The 13250-nt window shown below is 42.4% G+C and overlaps 1 protein-coding gene and 1 pseudogene across 7 annotated transcripts in view; both read left to right on the plus strand.

Moving 5' to 3' along the window:
• EZH2 (enhancer of zeste 2 polycomb repressive complex 2 subunit) overlaps positions 1–13250 on the plus strand; it is an 81655-nt gene that overhangs the window by 6153 nt on the left and 62252 nt on the right. The window lies entirely within an intron of this gene.
• Positions 12171–12896, plus strand: LOC143996505 (ADP-ribosylation factor 1 pseudogene; annotated as a pseudogene).

Below are 13250 nucleotides of genomic sequence, written 5' to 3' on the forward strand. Positions count from 1 at the left end.
CGCCGTGAGTGGAGGAGGTAGCCCCACTATCCAAGCGGACATAGGGTTTAGAATTTTAGAGGGCCCCTCGCGGGCGAGCTTCGCTCGCCACGCTTCGGGCTCGGCCTCGCTGCGCTCGGCTCTTTTTTATTCTAACTCTATGTCCACTTGGATAGTGGGGATAGAACCTGGACTCACGGCGCAGGCGCCGTTCGTCCTCGGCAATTTTCGGAATCTGTGCTCCTGTGTACTGCGCATGCGCAGTACGCAGAGGACAGCATCTGATGGAGGACCCTATTTTACAAGACACCGGCACAGAGAACTGTAGGAAGTTTGCTGGAACCTGAAATTGCACTCATGATCCACTGATTGTGCATGAAAAATAAATGCACGTTTCTTTTACCTGCAAAAATGTGTGTATTTTTTTTATTAAGGGTGAACTTGGCCTTAAACATAAACTGGTGTGTTTTTAGTGAGTAAATATTTTGAGTTGTTGCAGCGTTTTTTCCCCAAATTATTTCTGGATTTCTCCAAAGCATTTACCTGAAAGCCACTTATGATTTTTCCTCCTTGGCCAACTTTGTGTACCACAATATCATCGTTATATTATGTATGCACATTCTACCTCTTCTACCTTTTCCTTTGTTTAACACTTGCTTAGTTAAAAAAAAAAAACACTCACTTTCAGTAAATCTGAGCTGATTCATAGATTAGCACTGAGAGAGGAACAGTAAAGCACAGTCAATAGACAGGAAAGCACCCACTGTCATATGTAATGAGCAGGTATGATTAAACCATGCTGCTCATAGATATTCATTTTTTTTATTTGCAAAGACAGTATATTGATGGTATATGTTTCAATTGTGCTAATGTAATGGACAGTTCTCTCTGCGTTTCTCATAAATAAATTCAAATTCTTCAGGAGTATTTGGGGTTACTTCTACAACAAACATGAGAAGAAAACGAAGTTACTGCAAGGCTTTACATATACATGTTTCCCTGTTATTCTTCTGTGGCTATAAACTGTACTGGAGTATGGATAGTGAAAAATATACCCCGCATGGGGTTTGTAGAGGCACCAGCAGAAAGAGAAGTCGACAATTGGTTTTCCACAGATGCCAATGGGTTCTGGTCAAGGTGGATGCGATTTAAATCACTAGTAAAAAAGGCTTGCTTTAAATCATAATTTTTTTTATTTTTTTTGCAAATCTTTTTATTAAAGTTTATGCAGTAAACAACAGCAAGCAAACAAACAGAAAAGAACACATACATTGGTCACGACTACAGTTACCGGCGTGATGTATACAGATTTGTAATACAAGACAGTTAGGTACATACAGAATATGACGGAGAGTCTAAGGCACCTCAATGGCCACAGATAGCTGACTTCATGTGCAGCAGGACAACTTGGAGTTACAACACGCTACTCAGACATATGACATTTCCACTGGTGCAGTTACCTGTGTACTAGCAAAGGGTAACTTGTTAAGTAGGCTGCGGGTCAGAGGCTGTGGAGGCGTCAGCCAGCCAGCTGGACCAGACCTTGTCATATTTTTGCGGGCAACCCCTATCAGCATAGCAGTCTTTGTAAAGAGGCAGGCTGCCGTTGACCAATTTTTTCCACAGGGAGAGAGGAGGGGGAGTTGGCTTACGCCAGCTGAGGGCTATGGCCTTGCGGGCGTAAAAAAGGAGAAGCCCAACCAGGGTGCGTCGCGCCACAGTGGGAATAATATGATCTATCAGGCCCAGTATGCAAATGTCTATGGAGGGCTGGAGCGATATGGAGGTGACCTGTGTAATGACCCTCAGTATCTCCTTCCAATAGTCGACAATGGCCGAGCAGGACCAAAAAATATGAGTGAAGTCCCCCGGTATTGTCCCACAACGCCAACACCCCGGGGGGGAGGCGGGGTTCATTTTGTGCAATCTATATGGGGTGAAATATGCTCGGTGGACCATTTTAAACTGTATTAGCCGGTCTCTCAGGGAGACCAGGGATCTGAAAGGGAAGTCCCACATGTCATCCCAATCTTCATTATCGAAGGTGGGAATGTCGCGCACCCATTTGTCCCTGAGCTTTCCCAAGGTAGGGAGGGAGGTCGTTCTCAAATGGGAGTAAAGTTTCGAGGTGGGCTTATTTTCACATCTGGACGTGAGAAGGTCCTCCAGTGCGGACTGGACGACCTTGGGGGGAGACCCGGAGAACTGGCATCTGAAGGCATAGGAGAGTTGTAGATATCTAAAAAAATAGCTCTGCGGGATGTTGAAGTCAGAAATCAACTTGGGGAATGGGGCCAGCGATTGATCGGAGATTATTTGGTCCGCTGTTTTAACGTTAAACTTAGTCCAAGCATGGGGTTCGGGTAGTTTGTAAAACTGCTCCAGGGAGGGGTTCAACCACAAGGGGGCAGCTGGAGAAAGGGCATTGGCAGGGTATTTTTCAAGTTTAAGTCCTGCCCCCCATGCCCGCAACGTGGTTCGCATGGAGGGGGTAAATCATAATTTTTAAAGAGAAACTGTCATCTCTGTCCCAGCAGTGGCTCCTCCTCTAAGCTTAAATTCATTGAATGAGTTTACCAAAAATGTAAATATTGCAGAATAACCGCCTCATGCTGCATAACTAAGTTCCATTTCATGCTTAATAAACAATCATTAATGTATCTTAAATGGAAAACCATATTTAGATAGATTTTTACTCCAAAAGCATTTTATTAACCACTAGGGAGCCGTGCTATAGCCGAATGACTGCTACAGACGTCCCGTGCACGAGCGGCCTGCGCGCCCCCTGTGATCAGCGAGTCTCAGACTTGCTGGATCACAGATTGGAGTAAGGGGCCGATCCTGACCCCTTACCCTGTAATCGGCTGTCATCCAATGACAGCTGATCAGGCAATGTCAACACAGCCGGTAATCAGCATTTTTTTCTCCTCGTGCTGTCAAAAAAAATAAAAAAACATAAGCCGATCACCGGCGGCAGTGAGCGGGACATCAGTCCCAATCACTGCGATGTGCCACCTTATCTGTGCCGATCAGTGCCGCCTCATCAGCGCATATCAATGAAGCAGAAAAATTACCTGTTTGCAAAATTTTATAACAAACTATTAAACGTGATATATATATATATATATATTTTTTTTTTTCAAAATTTTTTTTTTTTTTTGTTTAGCAAAAAATAAAAAACCCCAGCTGTGATTAAATACCACCAAAAGAAAGCTCTATTTGTGGGGGAAAAAAGGATAAAAATTTCATTTGGGTACGGTGTTGTATGGCTGTGCAATTGTCATTCAAAGTGGGTCAGCGCCGAAAGCTGAAAATTGTGGGCAGGAGGGGGGTTTAAGTGCCCAGTAAGCTAGTTTAAATTAAAATAAATCTATATTTCATTGATTTTTATCCATCCTGGTTTTGGTTCAATAATTAATTGTGCAATCAATGTACGTTATATTAAATCTCACCTGGTTCTCATGGTTTCCTACATGCATATTCTGACCTCCAGTCACTGTAGCTGGAGACACCTGATCATTTAGGTAGTCAGTCCATTCATTCCCCCCCAAGGTTTGCCATTAAACGTGGTTCAGTTAACTACCCAGTGACTGCGGTATGCAACTAACAAAAAAGTTTAAAGAAAATACGTAAACTACATAATTGGTGTTTGTATCTCCTATAATACATCCTTAAATACAATGTAACGAATAATGTTATGGTAGTCTCTGTCCCACCTTCAGGTGAATAAATTATCTGAAAGGTGCCCTCCAGTCTTCATGTAAACTTGAAAGACCAAGTTATGTCAAATGCTTTTATAAGAATTAAAACTTAGTCATAGTCATTCTATAAATAGGCCCATATCAATTGAGAAAATACATAAGTTCCATAAAAGCTTCCATATTCTTTACGGTATAAAGTTCCACATTCTTTACAGCAAGGGATTACTTAACATCAGATTTTTCTTTGAAAGTAATCAAGTCTCACTGATTACCCCAATACATGACCCGCCTGTAATGTACTTATAACATGCCAGTCTCCCATATGGTGCCTAATATACTATTGCTGTAATTTGAATCATCTCCATTCAATTACCAGTAATACCAAAAGTGATATTTACATCTCATACAATTAGTGTGTTTTATATATTACCTTCTAGGGAAAGTGTAATATTGTTAATTAAACCCATGGACAAACAACCACCAGAGGATATAGGCCAAGCCTAAGTGTCTGCTTGGCATAATGTCATAAAAGGCACGAGGGAAAGTGGCCAGGGCATTACTCCAGGTTTCTTAGATTTTATACTAGATATTCACTTATATAGTACCAAGGTTGTAGCCAGTATCCCCATATTATCATGTATACCTTGAAGTAGAATGGAAGGTAAAAGTGTTTTTTTTTTTTTATTATTATTTTATTTTTTTGTATAGAGTATTGTAGGGTTATAACTCCTGTCCAGTTTATTTTTTACCATCTGTGTTCCATTTGTAGATTTTCCTTCACTTTCTGTCCCATAGCCAAACAGGAAGTAAGGAAATTGCTCTAAAGTGAGGGAATCCCTGGTTTTCACCAGAACAAGTGTCCCCATTAGAAGATATCTGCACTATTTCTGTTCTGAAGACAACTGAAAATGTGGGATTTTCTTTTTCTTACAGTGATGAGGGTAAACCAGAGGAGTAGAAAAGGTGAATCTCTCTAACATATACACTGAAGGCAATAAAAAAAAAAAAAAAAGCTTTTGCCTTTATCATAGTGGAACATTGAAAAATCAGCCTACTTACCTACACTATGATTATCAGCAGGGCTGTCCTCTGTCTCTAGACGATAAGGTGAATATAGAGAAGGGGGAGTGCAGGTTAACCCCCTTCCACACCTTGCGAGTCTGTCCCTGCATTCAGTCCCCCTCCTTTTATGTGCCACATCATGAGCACCACTCATTGTGGTGTGTGATGTACAGGTCCAATGGACCACATACTCCACAAGTCCTGTGAACTACCCCCCCCCCCCCACCTACAGCCCAATAGGGAGGGCCAGTACATTGTGTGATTTACCCAGCACACACAGCTTCTTACAGAGACTAGCTCTCAAACCGAAGAAAGGTAGGAGACACAAACTTCCAGGCAAACCATTATTTACATAACATGTTTATTTATATTGTTGCCATTTCATTTTAATTTTCATGGTACAAGCAGGCAAGTCGATTTTGTGTTGAATAAGTCACCACATTTAACATCATACTGGTTCTGAAGTTCATAAGACTATACTATGAATGCTGTGAGCCCGTCAATAGTGCCACATGTTGGAAGCGGTCCACTTTTTCCTTTTTAATACGGGAGCTCCACAGAGCTTACATCAGTGGACATTTTTACTCTGTTCACATCCAATGCATGCTATGAGTCCTGCATCAGTCTTGATGACTACAGGTGCATCTGACTGCTGGAAAAGAGGCTGCAAGGATTGATCTAGCAGTGCAGAAGATCTGGCAATTAGGGGTCCTTTCACATGGGTGGGTGTTCTGCCTGGAGCCATCTTTTTCACACTACAGTGTAAAAATGTAAATGGGAGCTTACGTCCAAGTATGTTCAAAGTGGGTGTAAACCAGATTCGTGAAATATGAGCTGGGAACATATCTACAGTGTTTGCTCCTCTCTCTTCAAAGCCCTACAGCTCTTGGCTTTCTCATTCTTCTGTTATCAGCATGTTAACTTTTGACAAGTTCTCCGTCAACTGTGATAATACCAGCCTGAATTTTGTGTCAGGGTGGCTGCTAAAAATAGATTGCCAGAGAGTTGGTTTATTCACAGCACAGCTCTGCAAGTTTCTGCCTATGGTGGGGGGGGGGGGGCGCGGTGCTTTCCAGGGGGCACTTGCTGAAGTGGAGGAGCCTGAAGGGCCAGCAGGGGACCCCAGAAGTAGAGGATTGGGCCTGTTCTGTGCAAAACCATTGCGCAGAACAGGTAAGTACAACGTAATTTTTTTTTTTTTCAATCAAAATAACAAACAAGGTTTAATGTCGTTTAAAACGGAGCTCCACCCTAAAGTGGAGCTTCCGCTCATTGGAACCCCACAGGTATCTGCACCCACTTCCGGCATAGATATCTGCAGAATCTACGCCCCTTTCCGCAGAATCTACGCCCCTTTCCGCAGGTCCCCCGCTGTCTGCTGGAAAACACGGATCCCAGAGACAGCGGGGACCATCCTTATTGCACAGCACGACTCACGCATGCGCAGTAGGGAACCGGGAAATGAAGCCGCAAGGCTCCACTTCCTGATTCCCATACCCAAGATGGTAGCGGCAGCACCCGAGAGACGATCGAGAGATCGGCTTCGGGTGCCGTCATCGCGGGCGCGCTGGGGGGGGGGGGGTAAGTGTCCTTATTTTAAAAGTCAGCAGCTGCAGTATTTGTAGCTGCTGGCTTTAAAAAAAAAAAAAACGGTGGAACTCCCGCTTTAAGTCTGCAGGGAAAAAAAATGGAAAAGGTTTGTGTCATTTCCTAGTTTTGCACATATAAACAAATGTGGTCTGTTTACAGGCATTATGTTTTTACATTTGTTTTTGAGGCCAGAAAGATTTTTTTGTTAGGGATGCACCGATTATATTGGCCCCTGAAAATAGGGTTACCGGTGCTTTGCTTTTCATGATATTGATTAAAATGTTGAATATAATACAATTTGTATATGAAATTATTTATATATGTTTGGTTTCGGGCAAGTGCATCCTGAATTTTTTGGTTTGAGTCCATAATTTTTATTTCGGTACACCACTAGTTTTTGTTTACACTTTTACACAGTATACAACATCACAACCTGTTGCACTTCTCCCTTCCATGTCTAAACCAGTGGCTGCAGTAGAGCAGGGTTTAAATCTTATTTTTAGATACTCAAGATGTTTCCTAGACCAACTCTCATCTGATTTTGTAGGTGTTAATATATAATTATATATTGCTTCTGGAACCCTGCATTTTTTTTTTGGTGCTGTCCGCTCACGCGAGCTGTGGAGCAGGATTAGGGCCTATATTGATGGGCCTTTGTTCACATTTGTATAGCATGTTATATGTTTTTTTCAGCATGCTCCCCTGTAGCGCAGTGCTGGGCCCAGAAGATGAAGTATGTTCCTGGCAGGATTGCTAGGTGGAAATAAAAGGAGGAAAAAGTCAAAAAAGGAATGTTGCTGGTAAACTATATAGTACAATACCTTTTTGTACTTGGGTTTAGATACAGCTGGACACACATGGAGAGTGGAATAGTGATTTTATACATAAGGTGGACCATTTTTGTTTTTCATGTAGTTGGTGCTGCACTAATAAAAAATACATGTAATGCTTTATTAAGGTAACAAAGAAGGTGTATAGTTTTCCACCAGACAAGTACTGGAGTTCCTCCAGCTTAATTAACTTAAAATAGGTGTGAACAGTAGTTTGTAAAGGTCACATTACAATGTCGGAAGCCAAGCGTGGCATATGAATGTAGCGATCCCTGCAGCAGTGGATGTATTCAGCAACAATCTTCAGCCCGGGAATTGGAAAGGACCATTCTGGACAGGATGTCGGACTAACTGGCCAATTGTCTCACTCTGTAAACAGCAACAGAAAAATCATGTGACCCTTATCGGAGCCCAGCGTTATATTGTGCTTACATTTGAATTTTCAGTGCATAATACATGATGGTGTTTGTTTATCCTGTAATGCTCTTTGTTCTAGTATTATGAAGTTAAAGCTTGCATGCTGAAAGAAAGACAAGAGCTTAATTCTTTAGATAAGTATGCTTAAATGATAAGTGCAGTAATCATCTATCAGCCATTCAGTTCACAGTCACTATTTGCTTAGGCACTGTTAATGCAAAGAGGCTTAAAGTATATTTAAATACAGAAACCAAAGAGATTCGTTGTTGTGTCTGCATTCATTTTCTTTAGGCCCCATTCACACGAGCGTTCCGATCTGATCTGCCTGTCCGTTTTTCAGGCGAACCCGATCTGACCCCACGTTCTTTTCTATGGCGCGGCGGATGTAAATGGACTTGTGTCTGTTTATACCTGCCTACCGTCAATCCGGCAAATACAAACAGAAGGGGATTCGTTCCTCTCCGTCTGGCTCTATCTGATTGGAGGGCGGTCAGGTGTAAATGGAGAGCTGGACCATTTACATCAGACTGCCCGTAGAGCATAGTGGGCCATGTCGACTCTGCATAAGCGGACAGATCCCCTGCTGAGAAAACCCGGTCCACCCCATGTGAAATGGTCTTTAGACTTTTTTTTCTGTTCTTTTTACCCAATACACCTGGGAAACATGACACTTTGCACTCTCCAATTTCAGTAAATCAACCTTTCTGTCTCTGGATAGTACTACACGGTCCTCCAGTATTTCTATGGAAGAGCTATGATAACCCCCCCCCCCCCCCATGTTTATTTACGTTTATTACAGGTACTTGTATAGCACCATCAATTTATGCAGTGCGTGAGATGTATATTGTACATTCGCATGGGTCCCTGCCCTCAAGGAGCTTACAATTTTGAAATGCTTTAAACTCATCTTAGTTTATCTGTTACATGGGGGAGGTGGGATTAGTAGCTACACAAGACAAGATTGCTTTTGCAAGATGAGCAGGAATTTTCTGTGCTTGCTAAAATGTTCTTGGCCTACAAGATGGAAATGAATGCAGCTGCCACCTCTAGGGACTGGCAAGCTGCACTATATTACATTCTTGTTCCTGGGTATAGTTTTTCTTTAAATTTACTTTGTTTCGGCAATATTTGGCCTGTCCTTTTACTTTTTTTTTATTTATTTTTTGTAATCCTGTGTGTTCCCCCTCGCCAAATGTTTGCTAACTGTAAACAATTTTTTAAGTAGAATTCCAGGTGAAACTTGACTAGTTTAAAAATAAATAAATAATAATGCTCATTCCCCACTCCTAAAGTCTATGCTGACTGACTTGAAGGAAAGCTGTATATACTTTTACCAGCCCGCTACAGCCATGTGTTCTCCCCTGTGTCAGTCAATAGTGGCTGTAGGGGAGAGGAGGGAGCACCAACAATGGATGGCCCATGTGAGCTTATGGGTGACATCACTGCACCCAGGCTTTCCCAGCTGTTGCTGAGCACTCTTCCCTCCCCTGCAGCTGCTGATGGCTAACAAGGGGAGATCATGTGACTGGAGTGGCCTAAAAAATACCTACTGTGTGTATATGTGTGTGCATATATATTATAATATATTTCTTTCACTGGTTGGTTAGTCAACATAGGGGTTAGGAGGGAGAATGGAACAGTTTTAAGACTAGTTAGGTTTCACCTCAAGTTCTACTTGAGGCTCCATGCGCACTGGGCTTAAAAGTCTGTTCTCTCGGGAGCAAAAAATGCTCGTAATAAAGCATTTTTTGTATAAAGTTTAGCAGAGCTTTTTTTTTTTTTTTTTTTTTTTTGGGCCTCCAAGCTCCAATCAGAAATGCAAACCAAAATATATATTTTTTTTTTCTGCCTCTAAATGTTTAACTCAAAATATGCCTCTTAACGTCCTAATGTGCACAGACACATAGGATAACATTGAGGTGCTTCTAGAGGCAGAACACAAAACTCCTGTAGAAGCAACATTTTTTTTAAGCCAGTGAGCATGAAGCCTTAATGTTTTACAGAGCCTTTTGTTTTAAGTTGAACCAGACCAGGTCCATAGACCTAGAATAAGAGGGGAGCAATAACATGGTCATAATGCAGTAGCACTAAGGAGGAAGTGGTACCTATTCAAATAATACATATGCCAATTCCCATGCACATAAAATTACAGGCTATACATAGAAACAAGGTGTATAACAACATTCATTGGTAAGATTATTTACTTTAATATGTAACTTCAGCAAAAACATTTTCTTTTCATACATCAGGGGACACTGAGCCATAGTAGTTACTATGTGGTGCAAAAACATTACTATGGCTCTGTGTCCCCTGATGTACATCAAAGAAAAGGATTTTACAGGTAAGCTGTTTTAAAAATCCGGTTTTTCTGGTTTTGATGAGAGTCTGGTTAAAGTCTCGTTTGTTAAAAATAACAAACGTGTCATACTTGCCTGCTCTGGGTAATGGGTTGCGCAGAGCACCCCGGATCCTCCTCAAGTCCCTCTTCGGCGCTCCTGGCCCCTCCCTCCTGTTGAGTGCCCTCACAGCAAGCAGCTTAATATGGGGGCATTCAAGACAAGCTGCAGCTCTGTCTGTCTATTCAGACATGGAGCCGTGGCCCGGCCCTCCCCCTCTCTCTCCTCATTAGCTCACTGACTTTGGCAGCAGCGGGAGCCAATGGCACTTTGCTGTCTCAGCCAATGAGGAGGGAGAGTCCTGGGCAGCCGAGTCTCTTGTGCAACATTGCTGGATCAAGATGGGGATCAGGTACGTATTAGGGGGGCTGCTGCAAACAGAATACTTTTTATCCTAATGCATAGAAAACTTCTGCCTTTACAACCACTTTAAGACCTCTGAGAGGTTTTTGATACTGTCTGTTTACCCTCTGGGAATAGTTACCCTTGCCTGTAGATATTTACCAGTATAATCATTTCAGTTGGAAGGATTTCACTCTACTCATGTGTTGGTGAAACTCCTGAATTTTAGATTGCTTCCCCCTGTCTGATCCAGTGACAGAGGCTACCAGGATAGAATTGAGAGTGAATCTCCGTGAAGTGACCCCGTATAAAAGGAAACCCTGTCACTTTGCTTCTCCTAGGATGCACCGAATATTTGATCCTTTGGGTGGGTTCAATACCCCCCTGGTTCCTCCCAATGACTTTCACATTCTGTAGTGACCTACAAGTTAGCGGGAGGAACTACAGCATGTGGCAGGGGAGCAGATATTCTACACACCCAGAATTGTAGAATATCTGCTGCAGTCTGAGGAAAAGTAAATTAGCCGTACTTCAACACATGGCCTACTGAAAAGGGAAGTGTATTGCCTGTACAAAAACACTAAAAACACCTGTAAATAGCAGCTCCTAGATTTGAACAAAGCCTTACTAAAGGAGCCACGCATGGTGAATGAATGTAAAAATCTAGGGCTTCATACTTCATACGCAGGCTGCACCCTATCTTTAATCCCCTAATAGTTTCTGTTTCCTTCTTGGGACAGTCCCATCACCATTTTCTGGAAACCAAGGTTTAATTTTTTTTATTTATTTTTTTCCTTCAGCACACCATGCAGTGCAAACTGCAAAAGCATGAAGTATAGTACTGAAGTGTTTACCACAACCTTTGCACTTCTTTAACATTCATTTAAATTGCTTCTGTCTGCATTGCATATTTCTCAAGCATAAATGTGCTGTTGCTAGGCAGTAGTACTATTGTGTTCAGTTGTTACAGATTCTGTAAATGAATTCTATTTTACTTTACCTAGTCCTGTTTTGTTTGAGGGGGAAAAAATAAATATATTATAGTCTGTGTGTCTCTCCTATCTATGAATATATATATATATATATATATATATAATCTCTATCTGTGTGTGTATAACTTTTATATTTCTAAAGAATGCATTTCCATGCAACCTACAAGTTACGACACATTTTCTTTTTTTTTGCTATTTAAAAAAATAAAAAATGTATGTAAAAATAATGTATTTGCCACTAAAATTCGCACCCAGCTATAATTTTCTAAACCTGCCAAAAGAATTTCAAATTTCAATCAGGTAGCACTTTTTTTAGTTTGTAGATAGAATTTCTGAGAACCACAGAAGTCCATACAGAGCATACAATTTCAGGTAGACCTTTGTATCCCTCTGTATTTCTATAAAAAGCGGAAGTAAACCCATCGATTTTTAAAGCGGGGTTCCACCCTAAAGTGGAACTTCTGCTGATCGGAACCCTCCCCCCCTCCAGTGTCACAATTGGCACCTTTCAGGGGGGAGGGGGGTGCAGATACCCGTCAAAGACAGGTATTTACACCCACTTCCGGGCATAGACTCCCGTGGGAGTCTGTCATTTCCTGTCCTGCCGCGCTGTCTGCGGGGACACATACTGGTCCCAGAGACAACGCGGAAAATTCCTATTGCGCTGCGCAACTCGCGTATGCACAGTAGGGAAACGGGAGGTGAAGCCGATTCGCTTCACTTCCTGATTCCCTCACCTAGAATGGTGACGGCAGCAGCCGAGAGCCGAGCGATCGATTGGCCTCGGCTGCCGGCATCGCTGGAACCCGGGACAGGTGAGTGTCCATTTATTAAAAGTCAGCAGCTGGAGTTTACGCAGTGCACTCTCTGTGCCAGTGATGTGGCCGCCGGGATCCGCCATCTTGTGCCGGACCAACCAACGCCTCAGAGGAGAACCGCTCCAGAGGGAACCGGCCGGGATACAGCGAGACAGGGGATTTTTTTTTTTTCCTTGCCATTCCTGACACTATCACATTTCCAACATGGGGAATATGTTTGCAAACCTCTTCAAGGGCCTTTTCGGCAAGAAAGAGATGCGTATTCTGATGGTGGGGTTGGATGCGGCCGGTAAAACCACTATTTTATACAAGCTGAAGCTAGGAGAAATCGTCACAACCATCCCCACAATAGGTTTTAACATGGAGACAGTGGAATATAAGAACATCAGTTTTACAGTGTGGGATGTGGGTGGTCAAGACAAGATTCGGCCTCTGTGGCGTCACTACTTCCAGAACACACAAGGTTTAATCTTCGTGGTGGACAGCAACGATCAGGAACGAGTGAACGAAGCACGAGAAGAGTTGATGAGGATGTTGGCGGAAGACGAGCTCAGAGACGCAGTATTGTTGGTGTTCGCTAACAAACAGGATCTGCCGAACGCTATGAACGCCGCGGAAATAACAGACAAGCTAGGACTGCACTCCCTTCGCCATAGAAACTGGTACATCCAGGCAACTTGTGCAACTAGCGGAGATGGTCTCTATGAAGGACTGGATTGGCTGTCCAATCAGCTCCGGAACCAGAAATAAAAACCACCAATCATAAAAAAAAAAAAAAAAAAAGTCAGCAGCTGTAGTATTTATAGCTGCTGGCTTTTAATATTTTTTTTGTAGGTGGAATCCCTCTTTAATAGTTTAAAAAAACAGTTACATTCCCGGCATGCCGGAAATGCTAACTGTCACATTGGTTGTGCTCTCAACCAAACTATCAAACCATCCAATGGCTGGCGTCATAACTGATCACATGTGCAGCATCATGACAGTTGAAGATTAAACAAAGGCCAAGATGGCAGCTTCCTTGGCTGAAAGCGATAGGAGGGTTTACTTCCACTTGAAGTCTAGAGTTTGTTTTTTGTTTTTTATAAATGACATACTTTGTGCAGCAGTTTGCTTACAAATGTAA

This window comes from Lithobates pipiens, unplaced genomic scaffold (genome assembly GCF_037356315.1).
Source record: "Lithobates pipiens isolate NorthernLeopardFrog02 unplaced genomic scaffold, aLitPip1_a1.2 Scaffold_19, whole genome shotgun sequence".
Classification (NCBI taxonomy): domain Eukaryota; kingdom Metazoa; phylum Chordata; class Amphibia; order Anura; family Ranidae; genus Lithobates; species Lithobates pipiens.